This window comes from Strigops habroptila, chromosome 6, assembly GCF_004027225.2.
Source record: "Strigops habroptila isolate Jane chromosome 6, bStrHab1.2.pri, whole genome shotgun sequence".
NCBI lineage: Eukaryota > Metazoa > Chordata > Aves > Psittaciformes > Psittacidae > Strigops > Strigops habroptila.
In genome coordinates this window covers 32,949,520-32,963,606 of record NC_044282.2, presented here as the reverse complement: position 1 = coordinate 32,963,606, position 14,087 = coordinate 32,949,520, and the positions used below count along the sequence as shown (strand labels likewise).

Sequence of the window (14,087 nt, the reverse complement as noted above, 5' to 3'; positions counted from 1 at the left end):
GAGTTCACCTTCACAGCACTCCTCTTCAGCTCTCAGCCTCATCTCACTTCCTCCACATCAGCATCAGCCTCTCTGATCAGCAAGGCTGGTGGCTGGTCCCCGTGGCTGTGTGATCTCCAGCAATCACAGCAGGGAAGGAGCAAGAATGTGCTGCTGGGGAGGGGGTAGCCTGCTGTTAGCTTAAGCCAACCCTGAAATTGCACCTTCCATGTAATGGCTTAACCTGCCCTGTGGCAAACAATTCTGTTGTTCTGATCAAAATAACAGCATACGCAGTATCTAAGCAATTTCAGTTTTGCTATATACTCCTATATAGAATTTAGTAATTTTTTTTAATGCAGTATGGATGCCAAAACTATTTTCCATTTTTCTTTTTGGATAAGATAGCAAAGCTTAATAAATTTACTGTTGTAGATACCACAATTGCTATACAAAGCTATTGTGTTATTAGATTCCTAGACTTGGCACAAGCAGTTTACCTGGATGCTTCCCCATGGCCCTTGTTCAAAAAATTGGATGCAGATTCTACCATGGGCTGTTCAATTTACTGATATGTTAGCTCAGGAGAGCCTTCAGGGATGCCGGGCTGTGGGGAACTTTCACAAGAGTTTACACATCAGCTAGTCCCTGGCAAACATGCTGACTTTTTAAATCTTTGTAATCTTGTCTTGGTTTTTCTTGGCCATCCTTTTTTTTTTTTTTTTTTTTTTTAACAAAAATGTCACTCAAAAGCAAGTACAAGACAGTGCTGTAAGCCAGGGAGGATGCAGATCTAAGTCTGTAGCAAGACCTGTTTTTGATAGTCTTAGAACAAAAATACACTTGCAAAATTAATACAGTTGAAGTGTCTTAGAAATCCAGAATAAATGTGTATATACAGCAGTGCTATATGCAACCATACAGAAGTCAATGAAATGTATATATAATGCATGCAGCTGAGGATAGACTGTAACCCCCATATGTTGTAGTATAAAATTAGAGATTGAAAGATCATTTATCAGTTTTGCTGATTGGGCTGAGAGGATTCAAGTGTCGTTGTAAAATGCATATAATTTCTCCAGCTGAAGCAGTGGTGCCATGTGCTTCAGAAGTCATTTATCCACAGACTGGAAAAAAACCCAACAACCTGTAATAAATCAGATTTTTTTCTTTTTTCCCCCCTGCCTTTTGTGATTTAACACTTTGTGAAATGCAGTTTGCATTAGCGATGCTGTCAGGCGTTCCTCCTCTTAGCTGAAGTTGTACCTACAAACAGATGTTTGTGCTGATACAGCTGTGTCTATGCTGAAGCTTTGTTGTTTAAAGATATTCCCTTCCCCCACCTTGCCTCTGAGTTTTTAGCTTTTCTATCTAAAAATAGTTCATAGGTGCTCTCACAGTGAAACCGCCTGGTGCTTTTTTCAATACACTGATTTTCATTTATTTTCAGTTGGTTGTGAAAGATTTTTGGCCTCTAGCAGTTCTCTGTGGTTAGCTCTTTGCAGTTTTTATCATCATGCCATGAAACGTTTTATATTTACGGAGATAAATTGCCAAATTTAAAAAAATACTTTTTTAATTTTGCATAGACAGTACAGTCCGTGCCCTGGGCTTTTCACTTGGAGGTCTGGGTATCACCTTGATTTCGGTCAGAAGAGCACAGAGCTGGCTGATGGATTGCAGCCTTGTCTCAAGTGAATATTTGTCATGTCACAAACTCTTTGCAAAACTTGGAATGATTTAATAAGCTTCAGCATGAAGAAGAACAGTCTGTAATCTATAGTCCTGATGTACATATATTGATGTTTTAACAGAACCATGTGCAAGAGGTCATGTTATTTTTCATTTAGTCAGCGTGATTAGCTGCAGAATCTCAGATTCTATTAAAAAGAAATAAATCCTAAAAGTACTCTGGAATTGAGCATGACAATACAGGCATTGGATAACTTGTTGATAGTTCCTAATATGGCATTGAAGTTTTAAGTGTCATGTGCAAATGCGTGTATCTTTTATTTTAGGGATTAGACTGCTGTTTGTTGATATGCCCATATTAACAATAATAATGTTGAAGACCTTGATAAACTTTGATTTATGCCTTTTACTCAGTTTTCTCTTCGAACTCTGCTGAGAGTTTAGTAAGAAACGTGTATGTTCATAGTGTATGGTGAGCAGTGTTGGTTACTCAAATACTGTCGAATGCATATCCTATAAAATAGCAATGGCTGTTTTATGGCTAAGGAAAGTGAGGTTTGCCTTGGACCACTCCTGAGGAGTAACCACAGGTAGCATCATCAAGGTGCTCTGACCTCATTTTTCTGTCTTACTGGATCTGTCTCTTAAGTGAGCAGTTCAGAATGCTAGATGACTGCCAGCTTAAGTTCACCTATGAATCTAAACAACAAAGACAATAATATTCACCAGGAGTGCATACAATAACGGGAGCTGTTTGCCAAGATCTGGGGGGAAGAAGTGCATTTCCAGAAGTGCACAGGTCCAATTGTTGCACTCAGGACCCTCCATGCTGGATATGCTTACTTTGAAGTACAGCAATTGCGGCATTAAATTATTGCTGTTGCTCAGGATTGACATTTAGCAGTTGACTTGTACAGACTTATTAGCTAATGCTCACTCATTTTATATGTAAAGATATTATTTGGAAACAAGTTTTGGGAGGGGGTTCTTCCAGTCCAGTAGGTTATTTGGGTTTTGTTGTTGTGTTTTGGTTTTTTTTTTTTTTCTCTTTAAGTCACCGAGAATTGAGAAAGTTTAACATAGGATGTTTCATTCCTGTATGAACTGATAAAGACTGTAACTCAGAAGAAAAATCATATAGACAGAGACATTGGAAGAAAATGTACCACAACCAAACATAGAAGATAAGTGCTAGCTGTAGTTCAGGAATGAGACTGTATATGATGACTTGAACATTTGACAATGTTAGATGTAAGAAATGCCATCGGATATCTGTGTTTACTCAAAAAGGAGCATAGACTTTGAAATTATTTCCTATTTTTTATAGGAAGGTTACTTTCCTTTCCACAGGACTTTCCTTAAATTTAGGAAGTGTTAAATGATTGTATTACTATGTGGAGACAGATATGCTATGCTACCAGGAAATTACGTAAGCTTAAGATTTGTTTGTTGTGAAAGTGTTAAGAGCACTAAAAAAGCACTTTGTGATTCAAGATAGCTGATATGATTTCATGGAAAGGAAAGTCATGATTCAGTAACTGATTAGAGAGGTCTTGAAAGACCGAAAAGTTGTAACACAGCCTTGCTTCCTTGCTCTCCTGAAGGATCAGTTAGCACAGCTAATATGAACCCGTATTATGGCTAAGATTAAGTTTTTTACAGCATGCTAACTTTTTTTTATCACAATTAAATGTCACCTCTTGAAACAGCTTACGTTGGATTGATCTTGCTCCCATACACAAGTGAATCTGTACTTCTGTCCAGCTGGCTCTAGGTGGCCCTGCCTGAGGGGGGGGGAGTTAGACCAGATGACCTCCAGAGGTCCTTTCCAACCTCAACCATTATAAGATTCTGAAGTTCTATTGTAGAATATACTGTTAACAGATTTTCTTCCTTAGGAATACAGATTCCCATAGTCTGCGTACTTAATTGCATTGTCAACCAAGTAATTCATAGGGTAAAAGCAAATTTCTCAGAATGCTGATTTTGTCATAGGATGGTAAGGGAACAGAGTATTTCCTTTTTAAAACTTCCAAAATATTTCTTGCATCTCATTGCATCCTTAAAGATTACAGTTTTACAAAATATTGGTGATATTAGTGATATTTACTGTCATAACTCTTCCACATTTGTCTGCTAGCCTGAGGTTTGTAGTAGGTAATATGCTGTTCCTAGAATTCTTGGAATTTTCATCAGCAGTAAAGATTTCAATTTTGGCTGTATTGTTGAAAAATAAGATCATTGTTCATTCTAGTTCTGTTACTTGCACATAAAATTACACAGGTGAGTCAACCTCAAGTTATAATTGATGCATTGTTTTAATGCAAAGTTTTTGTATTGTGGAGCCTTTGCTGTTTTGAGAAAAGTTCGTAAATTCCCAGCATATCAAGCTCCCTTATTTGGATATAAGGCATCTGGCCTGCTTCCCCAGCCTGAGAATGTCTCCTGGTAATATCCAGTGTTCTTTTAAGTGGTGTTTGATGGGTTCTTTTGATGTGAAGCTTAGGGAAAATCTGAATAAAATGTTCATTGACTTGTCTAAAGCTACCACTGCTTGAAACCTCCTTTCAGCACCTCTGTCTCGGGCCTAATGCAGGACCCCGTCTCTCTTTACGGCTTTCTTTGGTTTCTCTCCTAGCCCTTTAAAGGGACTACCTGGCCGTTACCCAGGAGTGTCTGATAGTGACAGGGTTAGCAAGTCACAGGTTCTTGGCCCATCTTGTTAAACATACTTATGACTCAGCAGATAGTAATGCAATGTTGATATTTTTAAGCTTGATATGTTTTAACCCCATTTAATCTGTAACTTACAAAAAAATCTCATAATTACAGAAAGTGTGAGATGCAGGCTAAGCTGTATGTACTCTTTTTTTTTTTTTTTATTTCTTTAACTTGACTTTAATTAGATAACTCATTTCTAAGTCCTGAGATTTCAGAAGTGATCATTTCCTGTTTCTGAAAGTGCTATTAAGTCTTCCAATATGATGCAAATGAATTTTTATCTTTTATTTTCCATATTCATTCACTTAGAATCCACGAATGTTAAAATTTTTTCCAAAATGTAAAGAGTGCGTTATTTACCTAATTATCCTTCAAATTATAAGCAGAACACCAGGCTTAAATATTCATAGGCTAGTGATTCTGTGTGTAGTGGGTGTTAAAGCAAAAGCATGTTCTCTTTCTGTAGTTTCAGTCTTGCAGCTGACAGAGCTACTTATTTCAGGTCAGACCGTGGTATCTGGTATCATTAACCTTCTTTCCTACTCCGGTCTCTTCTGTTGGCAATTTAATCTTCACCACTTACATCTTCTTTTTTTGGGGAGATCAGCTGGAACCAAGATGGGTAGATGTATCCATCTATAACAGTGTTGTAGGCTGTAGTACCTTTAGTGTTGCCTGTGCCTTTTTTCTCAAGCATGTCTTAGCATGGTCTGCTTGTTACTTTAGCCTGGAATGGATTTATTTATAGGCAGTCCTGCATGCTGATGAGGAGGAGGCTAGCTATCCAGGCAATTACTTGAGGAAGTTAGGAAAAAAAGCATCCCTTAGTTTGGCTCAGCTGCACTCTATACAGCAGTCCATCTAGCTCTCCCTTTCTGCTGCCAGCGATGCTATTGTGTTTGCTTTGAGCATTTTCATGAGGGATACTAGCCTGCAAGGTGGTTTGATTTTATCATCAACTTGGGTTGTCTAGGATCTGGCAGAGCAAACCAGGAAAGGAAGGGGGGAGCCTGTTCCAAGTGTAATCACAGTTCTCTTTCCTAGTGCTTGTTCTATTGATTCGTTGTGAAAAGCTACCAAAAGTTTGTGATGAGGGTGAGGGGGGACTAAGCAGGAGGAAATTGAGGGTCCTAAGGAAAAACCATATCTGGGTTGGGTGGCATGATGCTTGTGCAGAAATACACAAGGTAGCTCTCTCAAGACCAGCATGAGAAGTAGGAGGGTGCAAGTATCTCAATATGCAGCTCTACTGGAGCTGACTAGCCCTCTTGTGTACCAAACTAAAAAGTCTGTTCTGTTTCCGGAATTGGCTATCATCTCTAGGTACCTCTACAAATGTCTGTACATTGCTGGTAAGTTGGCTGTGAAAACCTTCAAGGACAGATGGATACTTAGATTTCTTCCTCCTCTAGAAAAGATCAGATGTGTATATATAGGCCAAGAGAAATGTCATTCCTGATTGCCTCCCTCCTTTCCAAATTATGGAGTGCATTGCCTGTCTTTAGACTGAATGGTCTCCAGTAGACAACTCCTCTGTTGTAGTCTGCTTTTTTTTTTCTTTTCCAGACAACAGCAACCACTGAGTTCTACAAATAATTAGTACTGTACCGTAGATCTTGCTTCAGGGTAGGAAGCATGTAAAAATGCATGCAGAGCAATTTTTGCTGCCAGTTGATTTTCAGGGGTTACGGTAATTATTTTTTTCTCTAACAAACATCTTCAGAGGGTTTCTTGATCATCTGAATAACTCCATTCCACTGCAGATAATCAAGTAAGAATTTAATGTCTCAATGACTTCAGAGACTGCCAAATAACAGACTAATAACTAGACCTGTTGTCTTTGTTCCATTTCTGGCAGCAAACTAGAAGGACTGCGTGAGTTATAGAGCTGCTCGTAAAATGTCTAAATAAAGACACAGTTAGATGTTAAAAGAACTATGTAAAATTCCTTTAAAAGTATTTAAGTTCACATCCGCTTTCTTTGATGGTTGCCACACTTGAAAAAAAAAAAAAAAAAAAACCAAAAAGAATACCACAGTTGGATTTTAGGACATCTAGCACAGTAAAATGGCCTTGAGAGATGATGTGAAAATGCCAAAAGCTTGGTACAATTCTTGACTGACTTGAAGGAAACTGAAATCTCTGCTATTCTTTTAAGCGCAGCTTAGGTTGACATTTTGAACAAAAACTGTGTCTTAGGAGACAATCACAAACCCACTGAAGAAATGGGCAAATCATCACACTTCTCCCTATTCTGCAATGAATCTCCAAAAAGAAAGTTTTGTTGAGGTTTTGTAAATTGCTTGTGAGAAATGTTTCAGACCCTGAGTAAGTTTCCTTGTAGAGGCAATCAATTTACTAGTGTGGCTCTGAGTAAGGAAAAGCACTGAAGATTTCTGGGATGTTCATGCTGGAAAACAAGACCATGTTTGCATGTGTGCAGGGAGGTTTCATTCCCTACAGTGAATCACAGGAGTAGAAACCTGTTAGAAAAATGGGGGTGAGGGATGTGCATGTGTGTGATGTTCTACATTTAACTTCAGAAAGGAAAGGAGAGTGAGGTAGACATCTAGGAAGAGCAAGCTTCATGGCAGGAGATGATGAGAGCTCAGAAGAGATGCTTTTCTTTTGAGTTAGTTTTATATTTTCAGTGTAGCTATGATGGGGAGATGGGCGCTTGTACTGGAAAGAGCTCTTGGTATGAGAAACATCACTGTATTCACAAGACTGTAAAACCAGTAGGCTGAAAGCGACTTCTTACTGTAACGTCCATGTGAGGACATGGAGATGGAACTGAAGGTATCAATTACTGATGCATCACCTGAAAATATACATGGAAAGCTACTGAAAATATATATGAGAAGAATCAGGTTAAAAAAACCACACTTGGTCAACAAAGGGTGGTTTTGGTCATTTTCTGCTAGTAGTGTTAGAAAATCTCAGCATGTTTCTCAGTAAGCGGTGCCAATACGTGGAAAACCAGTCTGGTGTAAGCAGCATGAGGCAGAGAGATATCAGAAAGTGTCATGCAATTGCGTGATTAGGAGAAAGCAAATGCAGAGAAAATGTTTTTCCCCTTTTGTGAAAGAACTAGAGTTCCACGTTTTTCTTACCTATGTTCCCTGTCTCTCAGACACAGAGCTCAGTATGTTTGCTTGTGCTCTGGTCATCTTCTAAGGAAAAGAAACAGTCTGAATGCAAGAGCTGCATTTAGTGTGAGACCTGAGTGAATCATATAGATTGACTTTAGTCTTTCTGAATCACAGGTAACCATGCATTAGATGTTGAGCTCAAAAGTTTCTGGAGGAACATCTCAATGCTTGTATATTGCAAAAGCCACCCAAATTTTTCTAGTACCCTATACATTTCCTTTGCTTGCTTAGCACATAAAAAAAAGCAGCTTACTGTAGTATATCCATTGTCTGGATCCACTCTGTTGCATTGTGTTTTCTTGAGTCTGTGCCAGTGCAGGTGTTGGAGGATCCTCTGGAGTATGAGATTACTTTGAGTAAAGTTTTAGCTTGCTGAAGTAGTCACACTGTGGCTTTCTCCTCTTTCCTGACCCATCTTCCTTCACATTGTTCTTTGATGGTATGGGCTGTCGTTCTTTTCCACCCCGTGTGCCTCTACATGGAAAGATGCTTACTACTGATTAGAGCAGCTTAATTTACTGCACAGCATTCAGGGTAAGGTGTGATATTTTGGAAGGGGAAACATGATGTTTGAATATAGTATTTTATAATGTGATACTCTAGCTAGTTTCTGAACCCTCTTTGTAATTTTTTTTTTTTTTTTTTTTTTTTTACATTTTAGAATATTTTTTAGAATATATTTATTATTGAAAAGGGGAGAGGAAGAGTGAATGACTGTGCACAAATCGCACATTCTTGCTTTTGGTAGTCTTTGGTCTTTGCTAGATTTATTTTTATTTTCCAGGTACAAGGAAAGTTCACTGATTGCTCTGAGACCTACTTGGTTCATTAAAAAAAAATACCCAAGCTAGCAAGGCAAGTGTGTAACTGTAGAAGTGCTCAAAGTTGCCTTCCACAAGATAAGACACCAAAATGAATGTTGACCTGAAGTGTCTCAAAACTTTGTCAGGCTGCAGAATTCTTCTTGGGAAAACGAGGATAAAAGTTGTTGCATTTCCAGTGTCCATTACTATTGTGTTACTACTTTTAAGTCTGTTGTCCTTATTGCTGCTGGCTGATTTTTTCTCAGAAAAGTTAAAATGCACAGAAATCAGCCAAACATGGAAATGACATAGTTTTGTTAGCCTAATACCTTTAAAATCAATGAAAGATTTCATTAGGGCCAGGAGTTCACCAATAATTTGTGTAAGTAGGGATAAATACTCCTAGAACCCCTAGGGGGAAAATACTCTGTGCAGACATAACAGTTTTGGTATTTCTGTTTCTTTTTCAAACCAGTCTATTTAAAAATGCCCTTTAAAATTTTGATAGCAATAACATTACCTTTCACAAAGAACAAAATAGTTCTAAACTACCTGTATATGAAAAATGACAGCTAATTTGTACCTGTTTAACAAAGGAAAGCAGAGACGTGTTGAAGTATATGAAATATTGAGTAAATCTCTTTTCTCAGTGTTGAAATAATTTGCAGCTTTGCTTTCAGTGGTACATTTTCTGAGTGGGTTGAGCTCTCCCTAAGTAATTAATAACTCTTAAGCTGTCTGAATAGTTTCCCTCGAGTTGCATCATATAATGTGTCATATGAAAACAACTTGAGGCCTAATGTAACGTGAAACTGTATAGTGCATCTTAATGTGATTTGAGGAAGATGGATGGGAAGGAAATTATTTCTTATTCTAAGTAACAAACAGCTGTTCTCAACTTTTATTTGAAAAGAATTTAAAATACCCATTCTAGGCAAAGATTGGTAAATCGTTATACTTAGTTATTTCCCCTTCTCCCATTGTACCAGTAAGTTAGGCAAAAAAGCAAAACTAAAAAGTATAGTAATTTGATGTAGAAATACTGAGAATAATGTGGAGATTTTTTTGTATTTGCTGACCTGAGCTTTACTTTTTTATTCATAATGGATCTCACTTTAAATCCCTTAGCAAACACAGACACTGAAATCTTAACCTTTTTGTGTCAACGTAGTCCTAAAGTACCCACCATAGGAAGGTTGTTAAAACTAACTTCTTGAGCTCTGGTCACCAAATTATTGTAACATTGTCATGTTACAAGTGCAATATACCAGGTAATGGTATATGTCAGCTGGAAAAGATATGTCTTGCCATAAACTCTAAACATTTCTCACTTCGCTCTCAGGAAATGTAAGTTGGCTCATCTTTCTCTTCTTGGAAGATATTCAGCAAGCTGGAGGCTTCATTGATACTTGTAAATACGGAAGTTTATCATATGCTGTAGTGTATTCCCATTTGATATGGAACAATTAGAGTTCATAAGATTTAAAAATAGCTGCTGCTTTTCCATTAGGGCTTTTTTTTAAAAATAAAACCAAAAGGTAAATAAAGGATTGCCTTACTAAATTTGATATGGGTAACTTGATGCTGCTTTACAAAGATAGAACTAAATCTGTTTATAGCACACTGAATACAGTCAATTCATTCATAATCACTTCTTTTAGCATGGTAGCACTAGGAGAGTCAGCTAGCATCTACATTTCAGAAATTTTCAGAACTTTTGAGAAAACGAATGAATAAACAAATATTTTGCCAAAAATCAGTCTATACTTGATCATTACAAACAGTGGGAGGTATACACGGAAGCAGTTGTAAAGTTCATGCAAAATTCCTGTAACTGCTTGTCTAGTAACCTCTTAATATATAGCCTGCGGTGTGTCTGGGCCACAGCACCTGTTCTTAGGAAAAATTATGGCTATGTTTAATGAAGTAAAAGAAAAAGAGGATAATATAACAAAGCCTTTGCAACTCTGAGCATACTTATGCTTTGATAGAGTGGCACATAGTTGTAGCAGGAATGTAAGTGTGTATTTATTAACATTCTGGATGCATCTGCCTGATGGTGTGTAACATTAAGAGATACCTGAATGTCTGGATTTGCAACATATATATGTATGATCTAAAACCTTGTATTGTTAGGGCTTTTCCTGCTTGTTGTCTTTGGTGTCCTCAATCTGCCAGCTTGTAGGTGTACTGTAAATTACAGAGGGCCAGTAATTTATTTATTTTACAGGCCTTCTGTAATTTACAGTACACCTCAATCCAGCAGGCTAGGGTAGTGTAAATTCAAGCCTGTGTATTTAGTCATGTGCTTCAGTTCCTGCTATTGTTTTCAGCAGTTTCCACCACGGGTATGATTTACTTCTGTATGAACACTGTGCTCCATTCATTAACTTTCATTTTTTGTTATATACTACTGGCACCAGAGGGAAAAAATCAAACTAAATTCCACCTAAAGTATAATTTAGTCAGACTTCGTGCACCTGATTCTCAGGGAATGAGTCAGACGGCCCACTCTCAAGCACCACCTAACTCCTCATGGCACCTAAAATGAATCATTTTGGACAACAGATTTCCTCTGGCGTCTGGGCATTAGTTCCAGGGAAGCTCAGAAGCACCATGGCGTCAGCAGCCAGGCATGTAACTCCCACCCAAGTTTCATTGTGACTCAAAGATGTAGAAAGGTGCCCAAACGCTGCCGATGTCCCCAGAGGTGCCTAAGCCATTGACTGTGCTTAAATCACACATAATAAGCTTGGACAGTGTTGAATTCAACACAAACACAGCAGTCATGAGCAGTGTGGGAGACGGAGAGAGGACCTTTGCAATAGCCTTAAAAAGGTTAGACTAGTCATCCAGGGCAGATGTCTGGTTTGGATTGTCCTAAGCTAAGGAAGCTCAACACGAATGGGAGAACTTCACTGATGTCCCACTGTTGAGGATATTTCCAGGGAGAGGAAAATCTCAGACTGATGTTTTTGATCCCGGGTCTGATTATGTCTTTTGGTTCAAACACTTCTGTCCAAAATCACAAGCATGCACGAACTGGTTCAGAGATCAGATGCCAAGGATACCCTTGATTTGCTTGTCTGTTCTAACTTGTAAGTTCTTTCTTGTCATCTTTATAGGTTAATTTTCAGCCTTACTAATTGCTATCCATATTTCTGTAGTGTTAGGGCTTTCTTGAGACCTCTCGTCTCTCATACGGCTTTTTGGCTGATACCATGATGTACTACCCTGAATTAATGTTTTCTATATTTGTGCTTTACATCTGAACTTGGTACAGGCTTCCTTCATCCTTATTCTCTCTCCTTTTCATATTGGTTTTTTTTTTCCCTGTGCCATGGAAAGGGTAAATACTCTGCGTGGAAGTACTTGTTGGGCTTGTCAGGAAGTATCTGTTGAGCTGTGGACATGTGGAACAACTTGCTTTTGTACTTCTCATTACCATTTAGTGCAACTTCTTTACTGTTTTTACCCTGCATATGTTGTTTTATTAGTTTTCTCATTAATTTTTAAATGTTGGTAGACGTGATCAGTAGAAACAGCATATTAAATATTTGGGGAACTTCTGAACTTCAGATTCAGTATTCTGCAAAGTTTTGTTTTGGTTTTTTTTCATATTCCAATATGAGGTTTTATGTTCACATTTCTGTTCTGGCTTCCCCTTCCCCCTACCTCCAAATGTCATTATATATTTATTAACATACATACATACTTTGCCTGTTTCTGAGGAGTTTTTAATTGACGTTTGTGGGGTAGAAGATACCACGGTAGTAGTACTGAAATTTTACTATGGTATCTTACTGATCGTCTGTACCTAAGTCACTTGAGTGTTAGATGCATGCTTTTTATTCTGTAACATTCACTTGAAGCCATTCAGGGAGCAAAAGCATAGAGGAGATTGTGTATAATAGTAGATGGTATGATAGTTTTCAGACCATTTTATCCCTTCGCTTTTTTCCTTTTAGCATTTACCATCTGGCTGGAAGGGTTGAGTGTTAAGTGTATACTTTAAAACATCTTTTAATGACTTTTTGGTCACCAAGGAATGTTCATATACCTACACAGTAAGAACTCCTCTCAGAATAAAGATAATGTTTCTGTTATGTCTTTAGTATATGGTAATTGTATAGCAAATTTGTGCTGTTTGTTGGCCAGACACTGGAACAAGTTTTCCAGAGGGTTGTGGAATAATCTTCATTCTTGGAGATTGAAGTTAAATCTTGAAGATCTGAGTTAAAAAGGATGGGCAAGATTTACAATATCCCGATATAATTTTCAGGTGGGTCCTGCTTTGAGTGGGGCGTGAGATCCATTGACCTCCAGAGGTACCTTCCTACCTAAGTTATTTTGTGAATCTAACTGAATTTATCCTTGGTCCTGTTTTACTTAAATCTTGCCTCTTTAGTTGACTTTGCTGAAATCAGTGTAAAGCCCTTAGGAATTTATTTGACCTTGGCTGCTTTTCTTATTTCTCCTAATACAGTTTTCTCTATCAGTTCAAAGTAAGAGAAGAGCTAGAGAAGGCTAGAGTGAACTCCTGCCCTCTTCCATAATGCTGGCCCATACCGTAACTCTTGTCCTGTTTCAATGGTTTGATAAACAGTTAAGGAAGATAATTTAATATCATGTGCACTCACAGGCATTTTTTTTTTCTCCTGAGAAAATTCTAGAAGAAACACTGAAAATTTTAGATGAATGCTGTCATTCATTTAGATAGCTCTTAAAGTGTCAGGGAGGCTTACAGAAAAAACCACAATGGTGGGGAAAAAAAAGCAGTAAGTGCTCCATATTGATTAGAATACTTACCATGCACAAAAACTACTTCTCTTTGTTTTGCTGACTTAGCACACCAATCATGGTTTCCCCTTCTTTCATTTGATGAAAACTTCTGGTCATTTCCACAGTTGTTTGCCCTTTGCCCATTAATGTAGACTCCCCCGTGTCTTCCAATATGGAACTTAGCTGGGAAAGTTAATTGATTTTGGAGAGCTAATCGGATGCTTCCACAGCCAAGGGAGAGATGTGCTGTCTAGTTTACAGCTGTAAACGTGAGATAGCCTTTCCTTAAGTTGTCTGAGATGCTGTAAACCACAGGACTGAACCCACGTCCAGATAGTTTACTTTTCTGCAGAGATGCACTTGTATATTACCGATGCCTAATGAAGGTATTTTCTTTATAGATCGTAAAACACATTCTTCATTCTGTAGTTAAAATACAGAGTGATATGAAATCTAGATCTAAGTCCTGCAAAGCCTACTCACTTTTGCCTTGCCTTTTGACATTGAAACATGTATAGCTGTACACAGAGCATATTGGTTCACTAACAATGTGGGAGAGCCGCCAATTTGGTCCTGGGATAAAACAGGAATCAGCTGTGGGAAATAAGCCAAAAAAGTGTGATTCTCACATAAAGGACTTAAATAGGTGTTAGTCCATAAAGAAGCTCTTTGACAGGGTTTAGAACAGGCTTCTCTACAGAGAAGGCATTTTTCCCAAGTTGTGGGGTGCTTCCCTCTTTTTTTCTTTTTTTTCTTTTTTTAATAAAGGCTTTATAGCACATTACTGTGTAATTGTAATCCAGTTGTAGTCTCTTAGAACTAAGCCATTTACTTCACATGACTGTGGGAAGAAAAACAGGGAATTTTTATTTTGCTTGGGGCCCTCAGGTTTCCTCTGCTCTGATCCAGGGAATACCTTATGCAGTGTGGCTAGTTGGGCAATCTTGACAGTTTTCAG

The 14,087-nt window shown here is 38.0% G+C and overlaps 1 protein-coding gene across 8 annotated transcripts in view; it reads left to right on the top strand.

The window, feature by feature from the left end:
- COL19A1 (collagen type XIX alpha 1 chain) overlaps positions 1-14,087 on the top strand; it is a 189,847-nt gene that overhangs the window by 18,752 nt on the left and 157,008 nt on the right. The window lies entirely within an intron of this gene.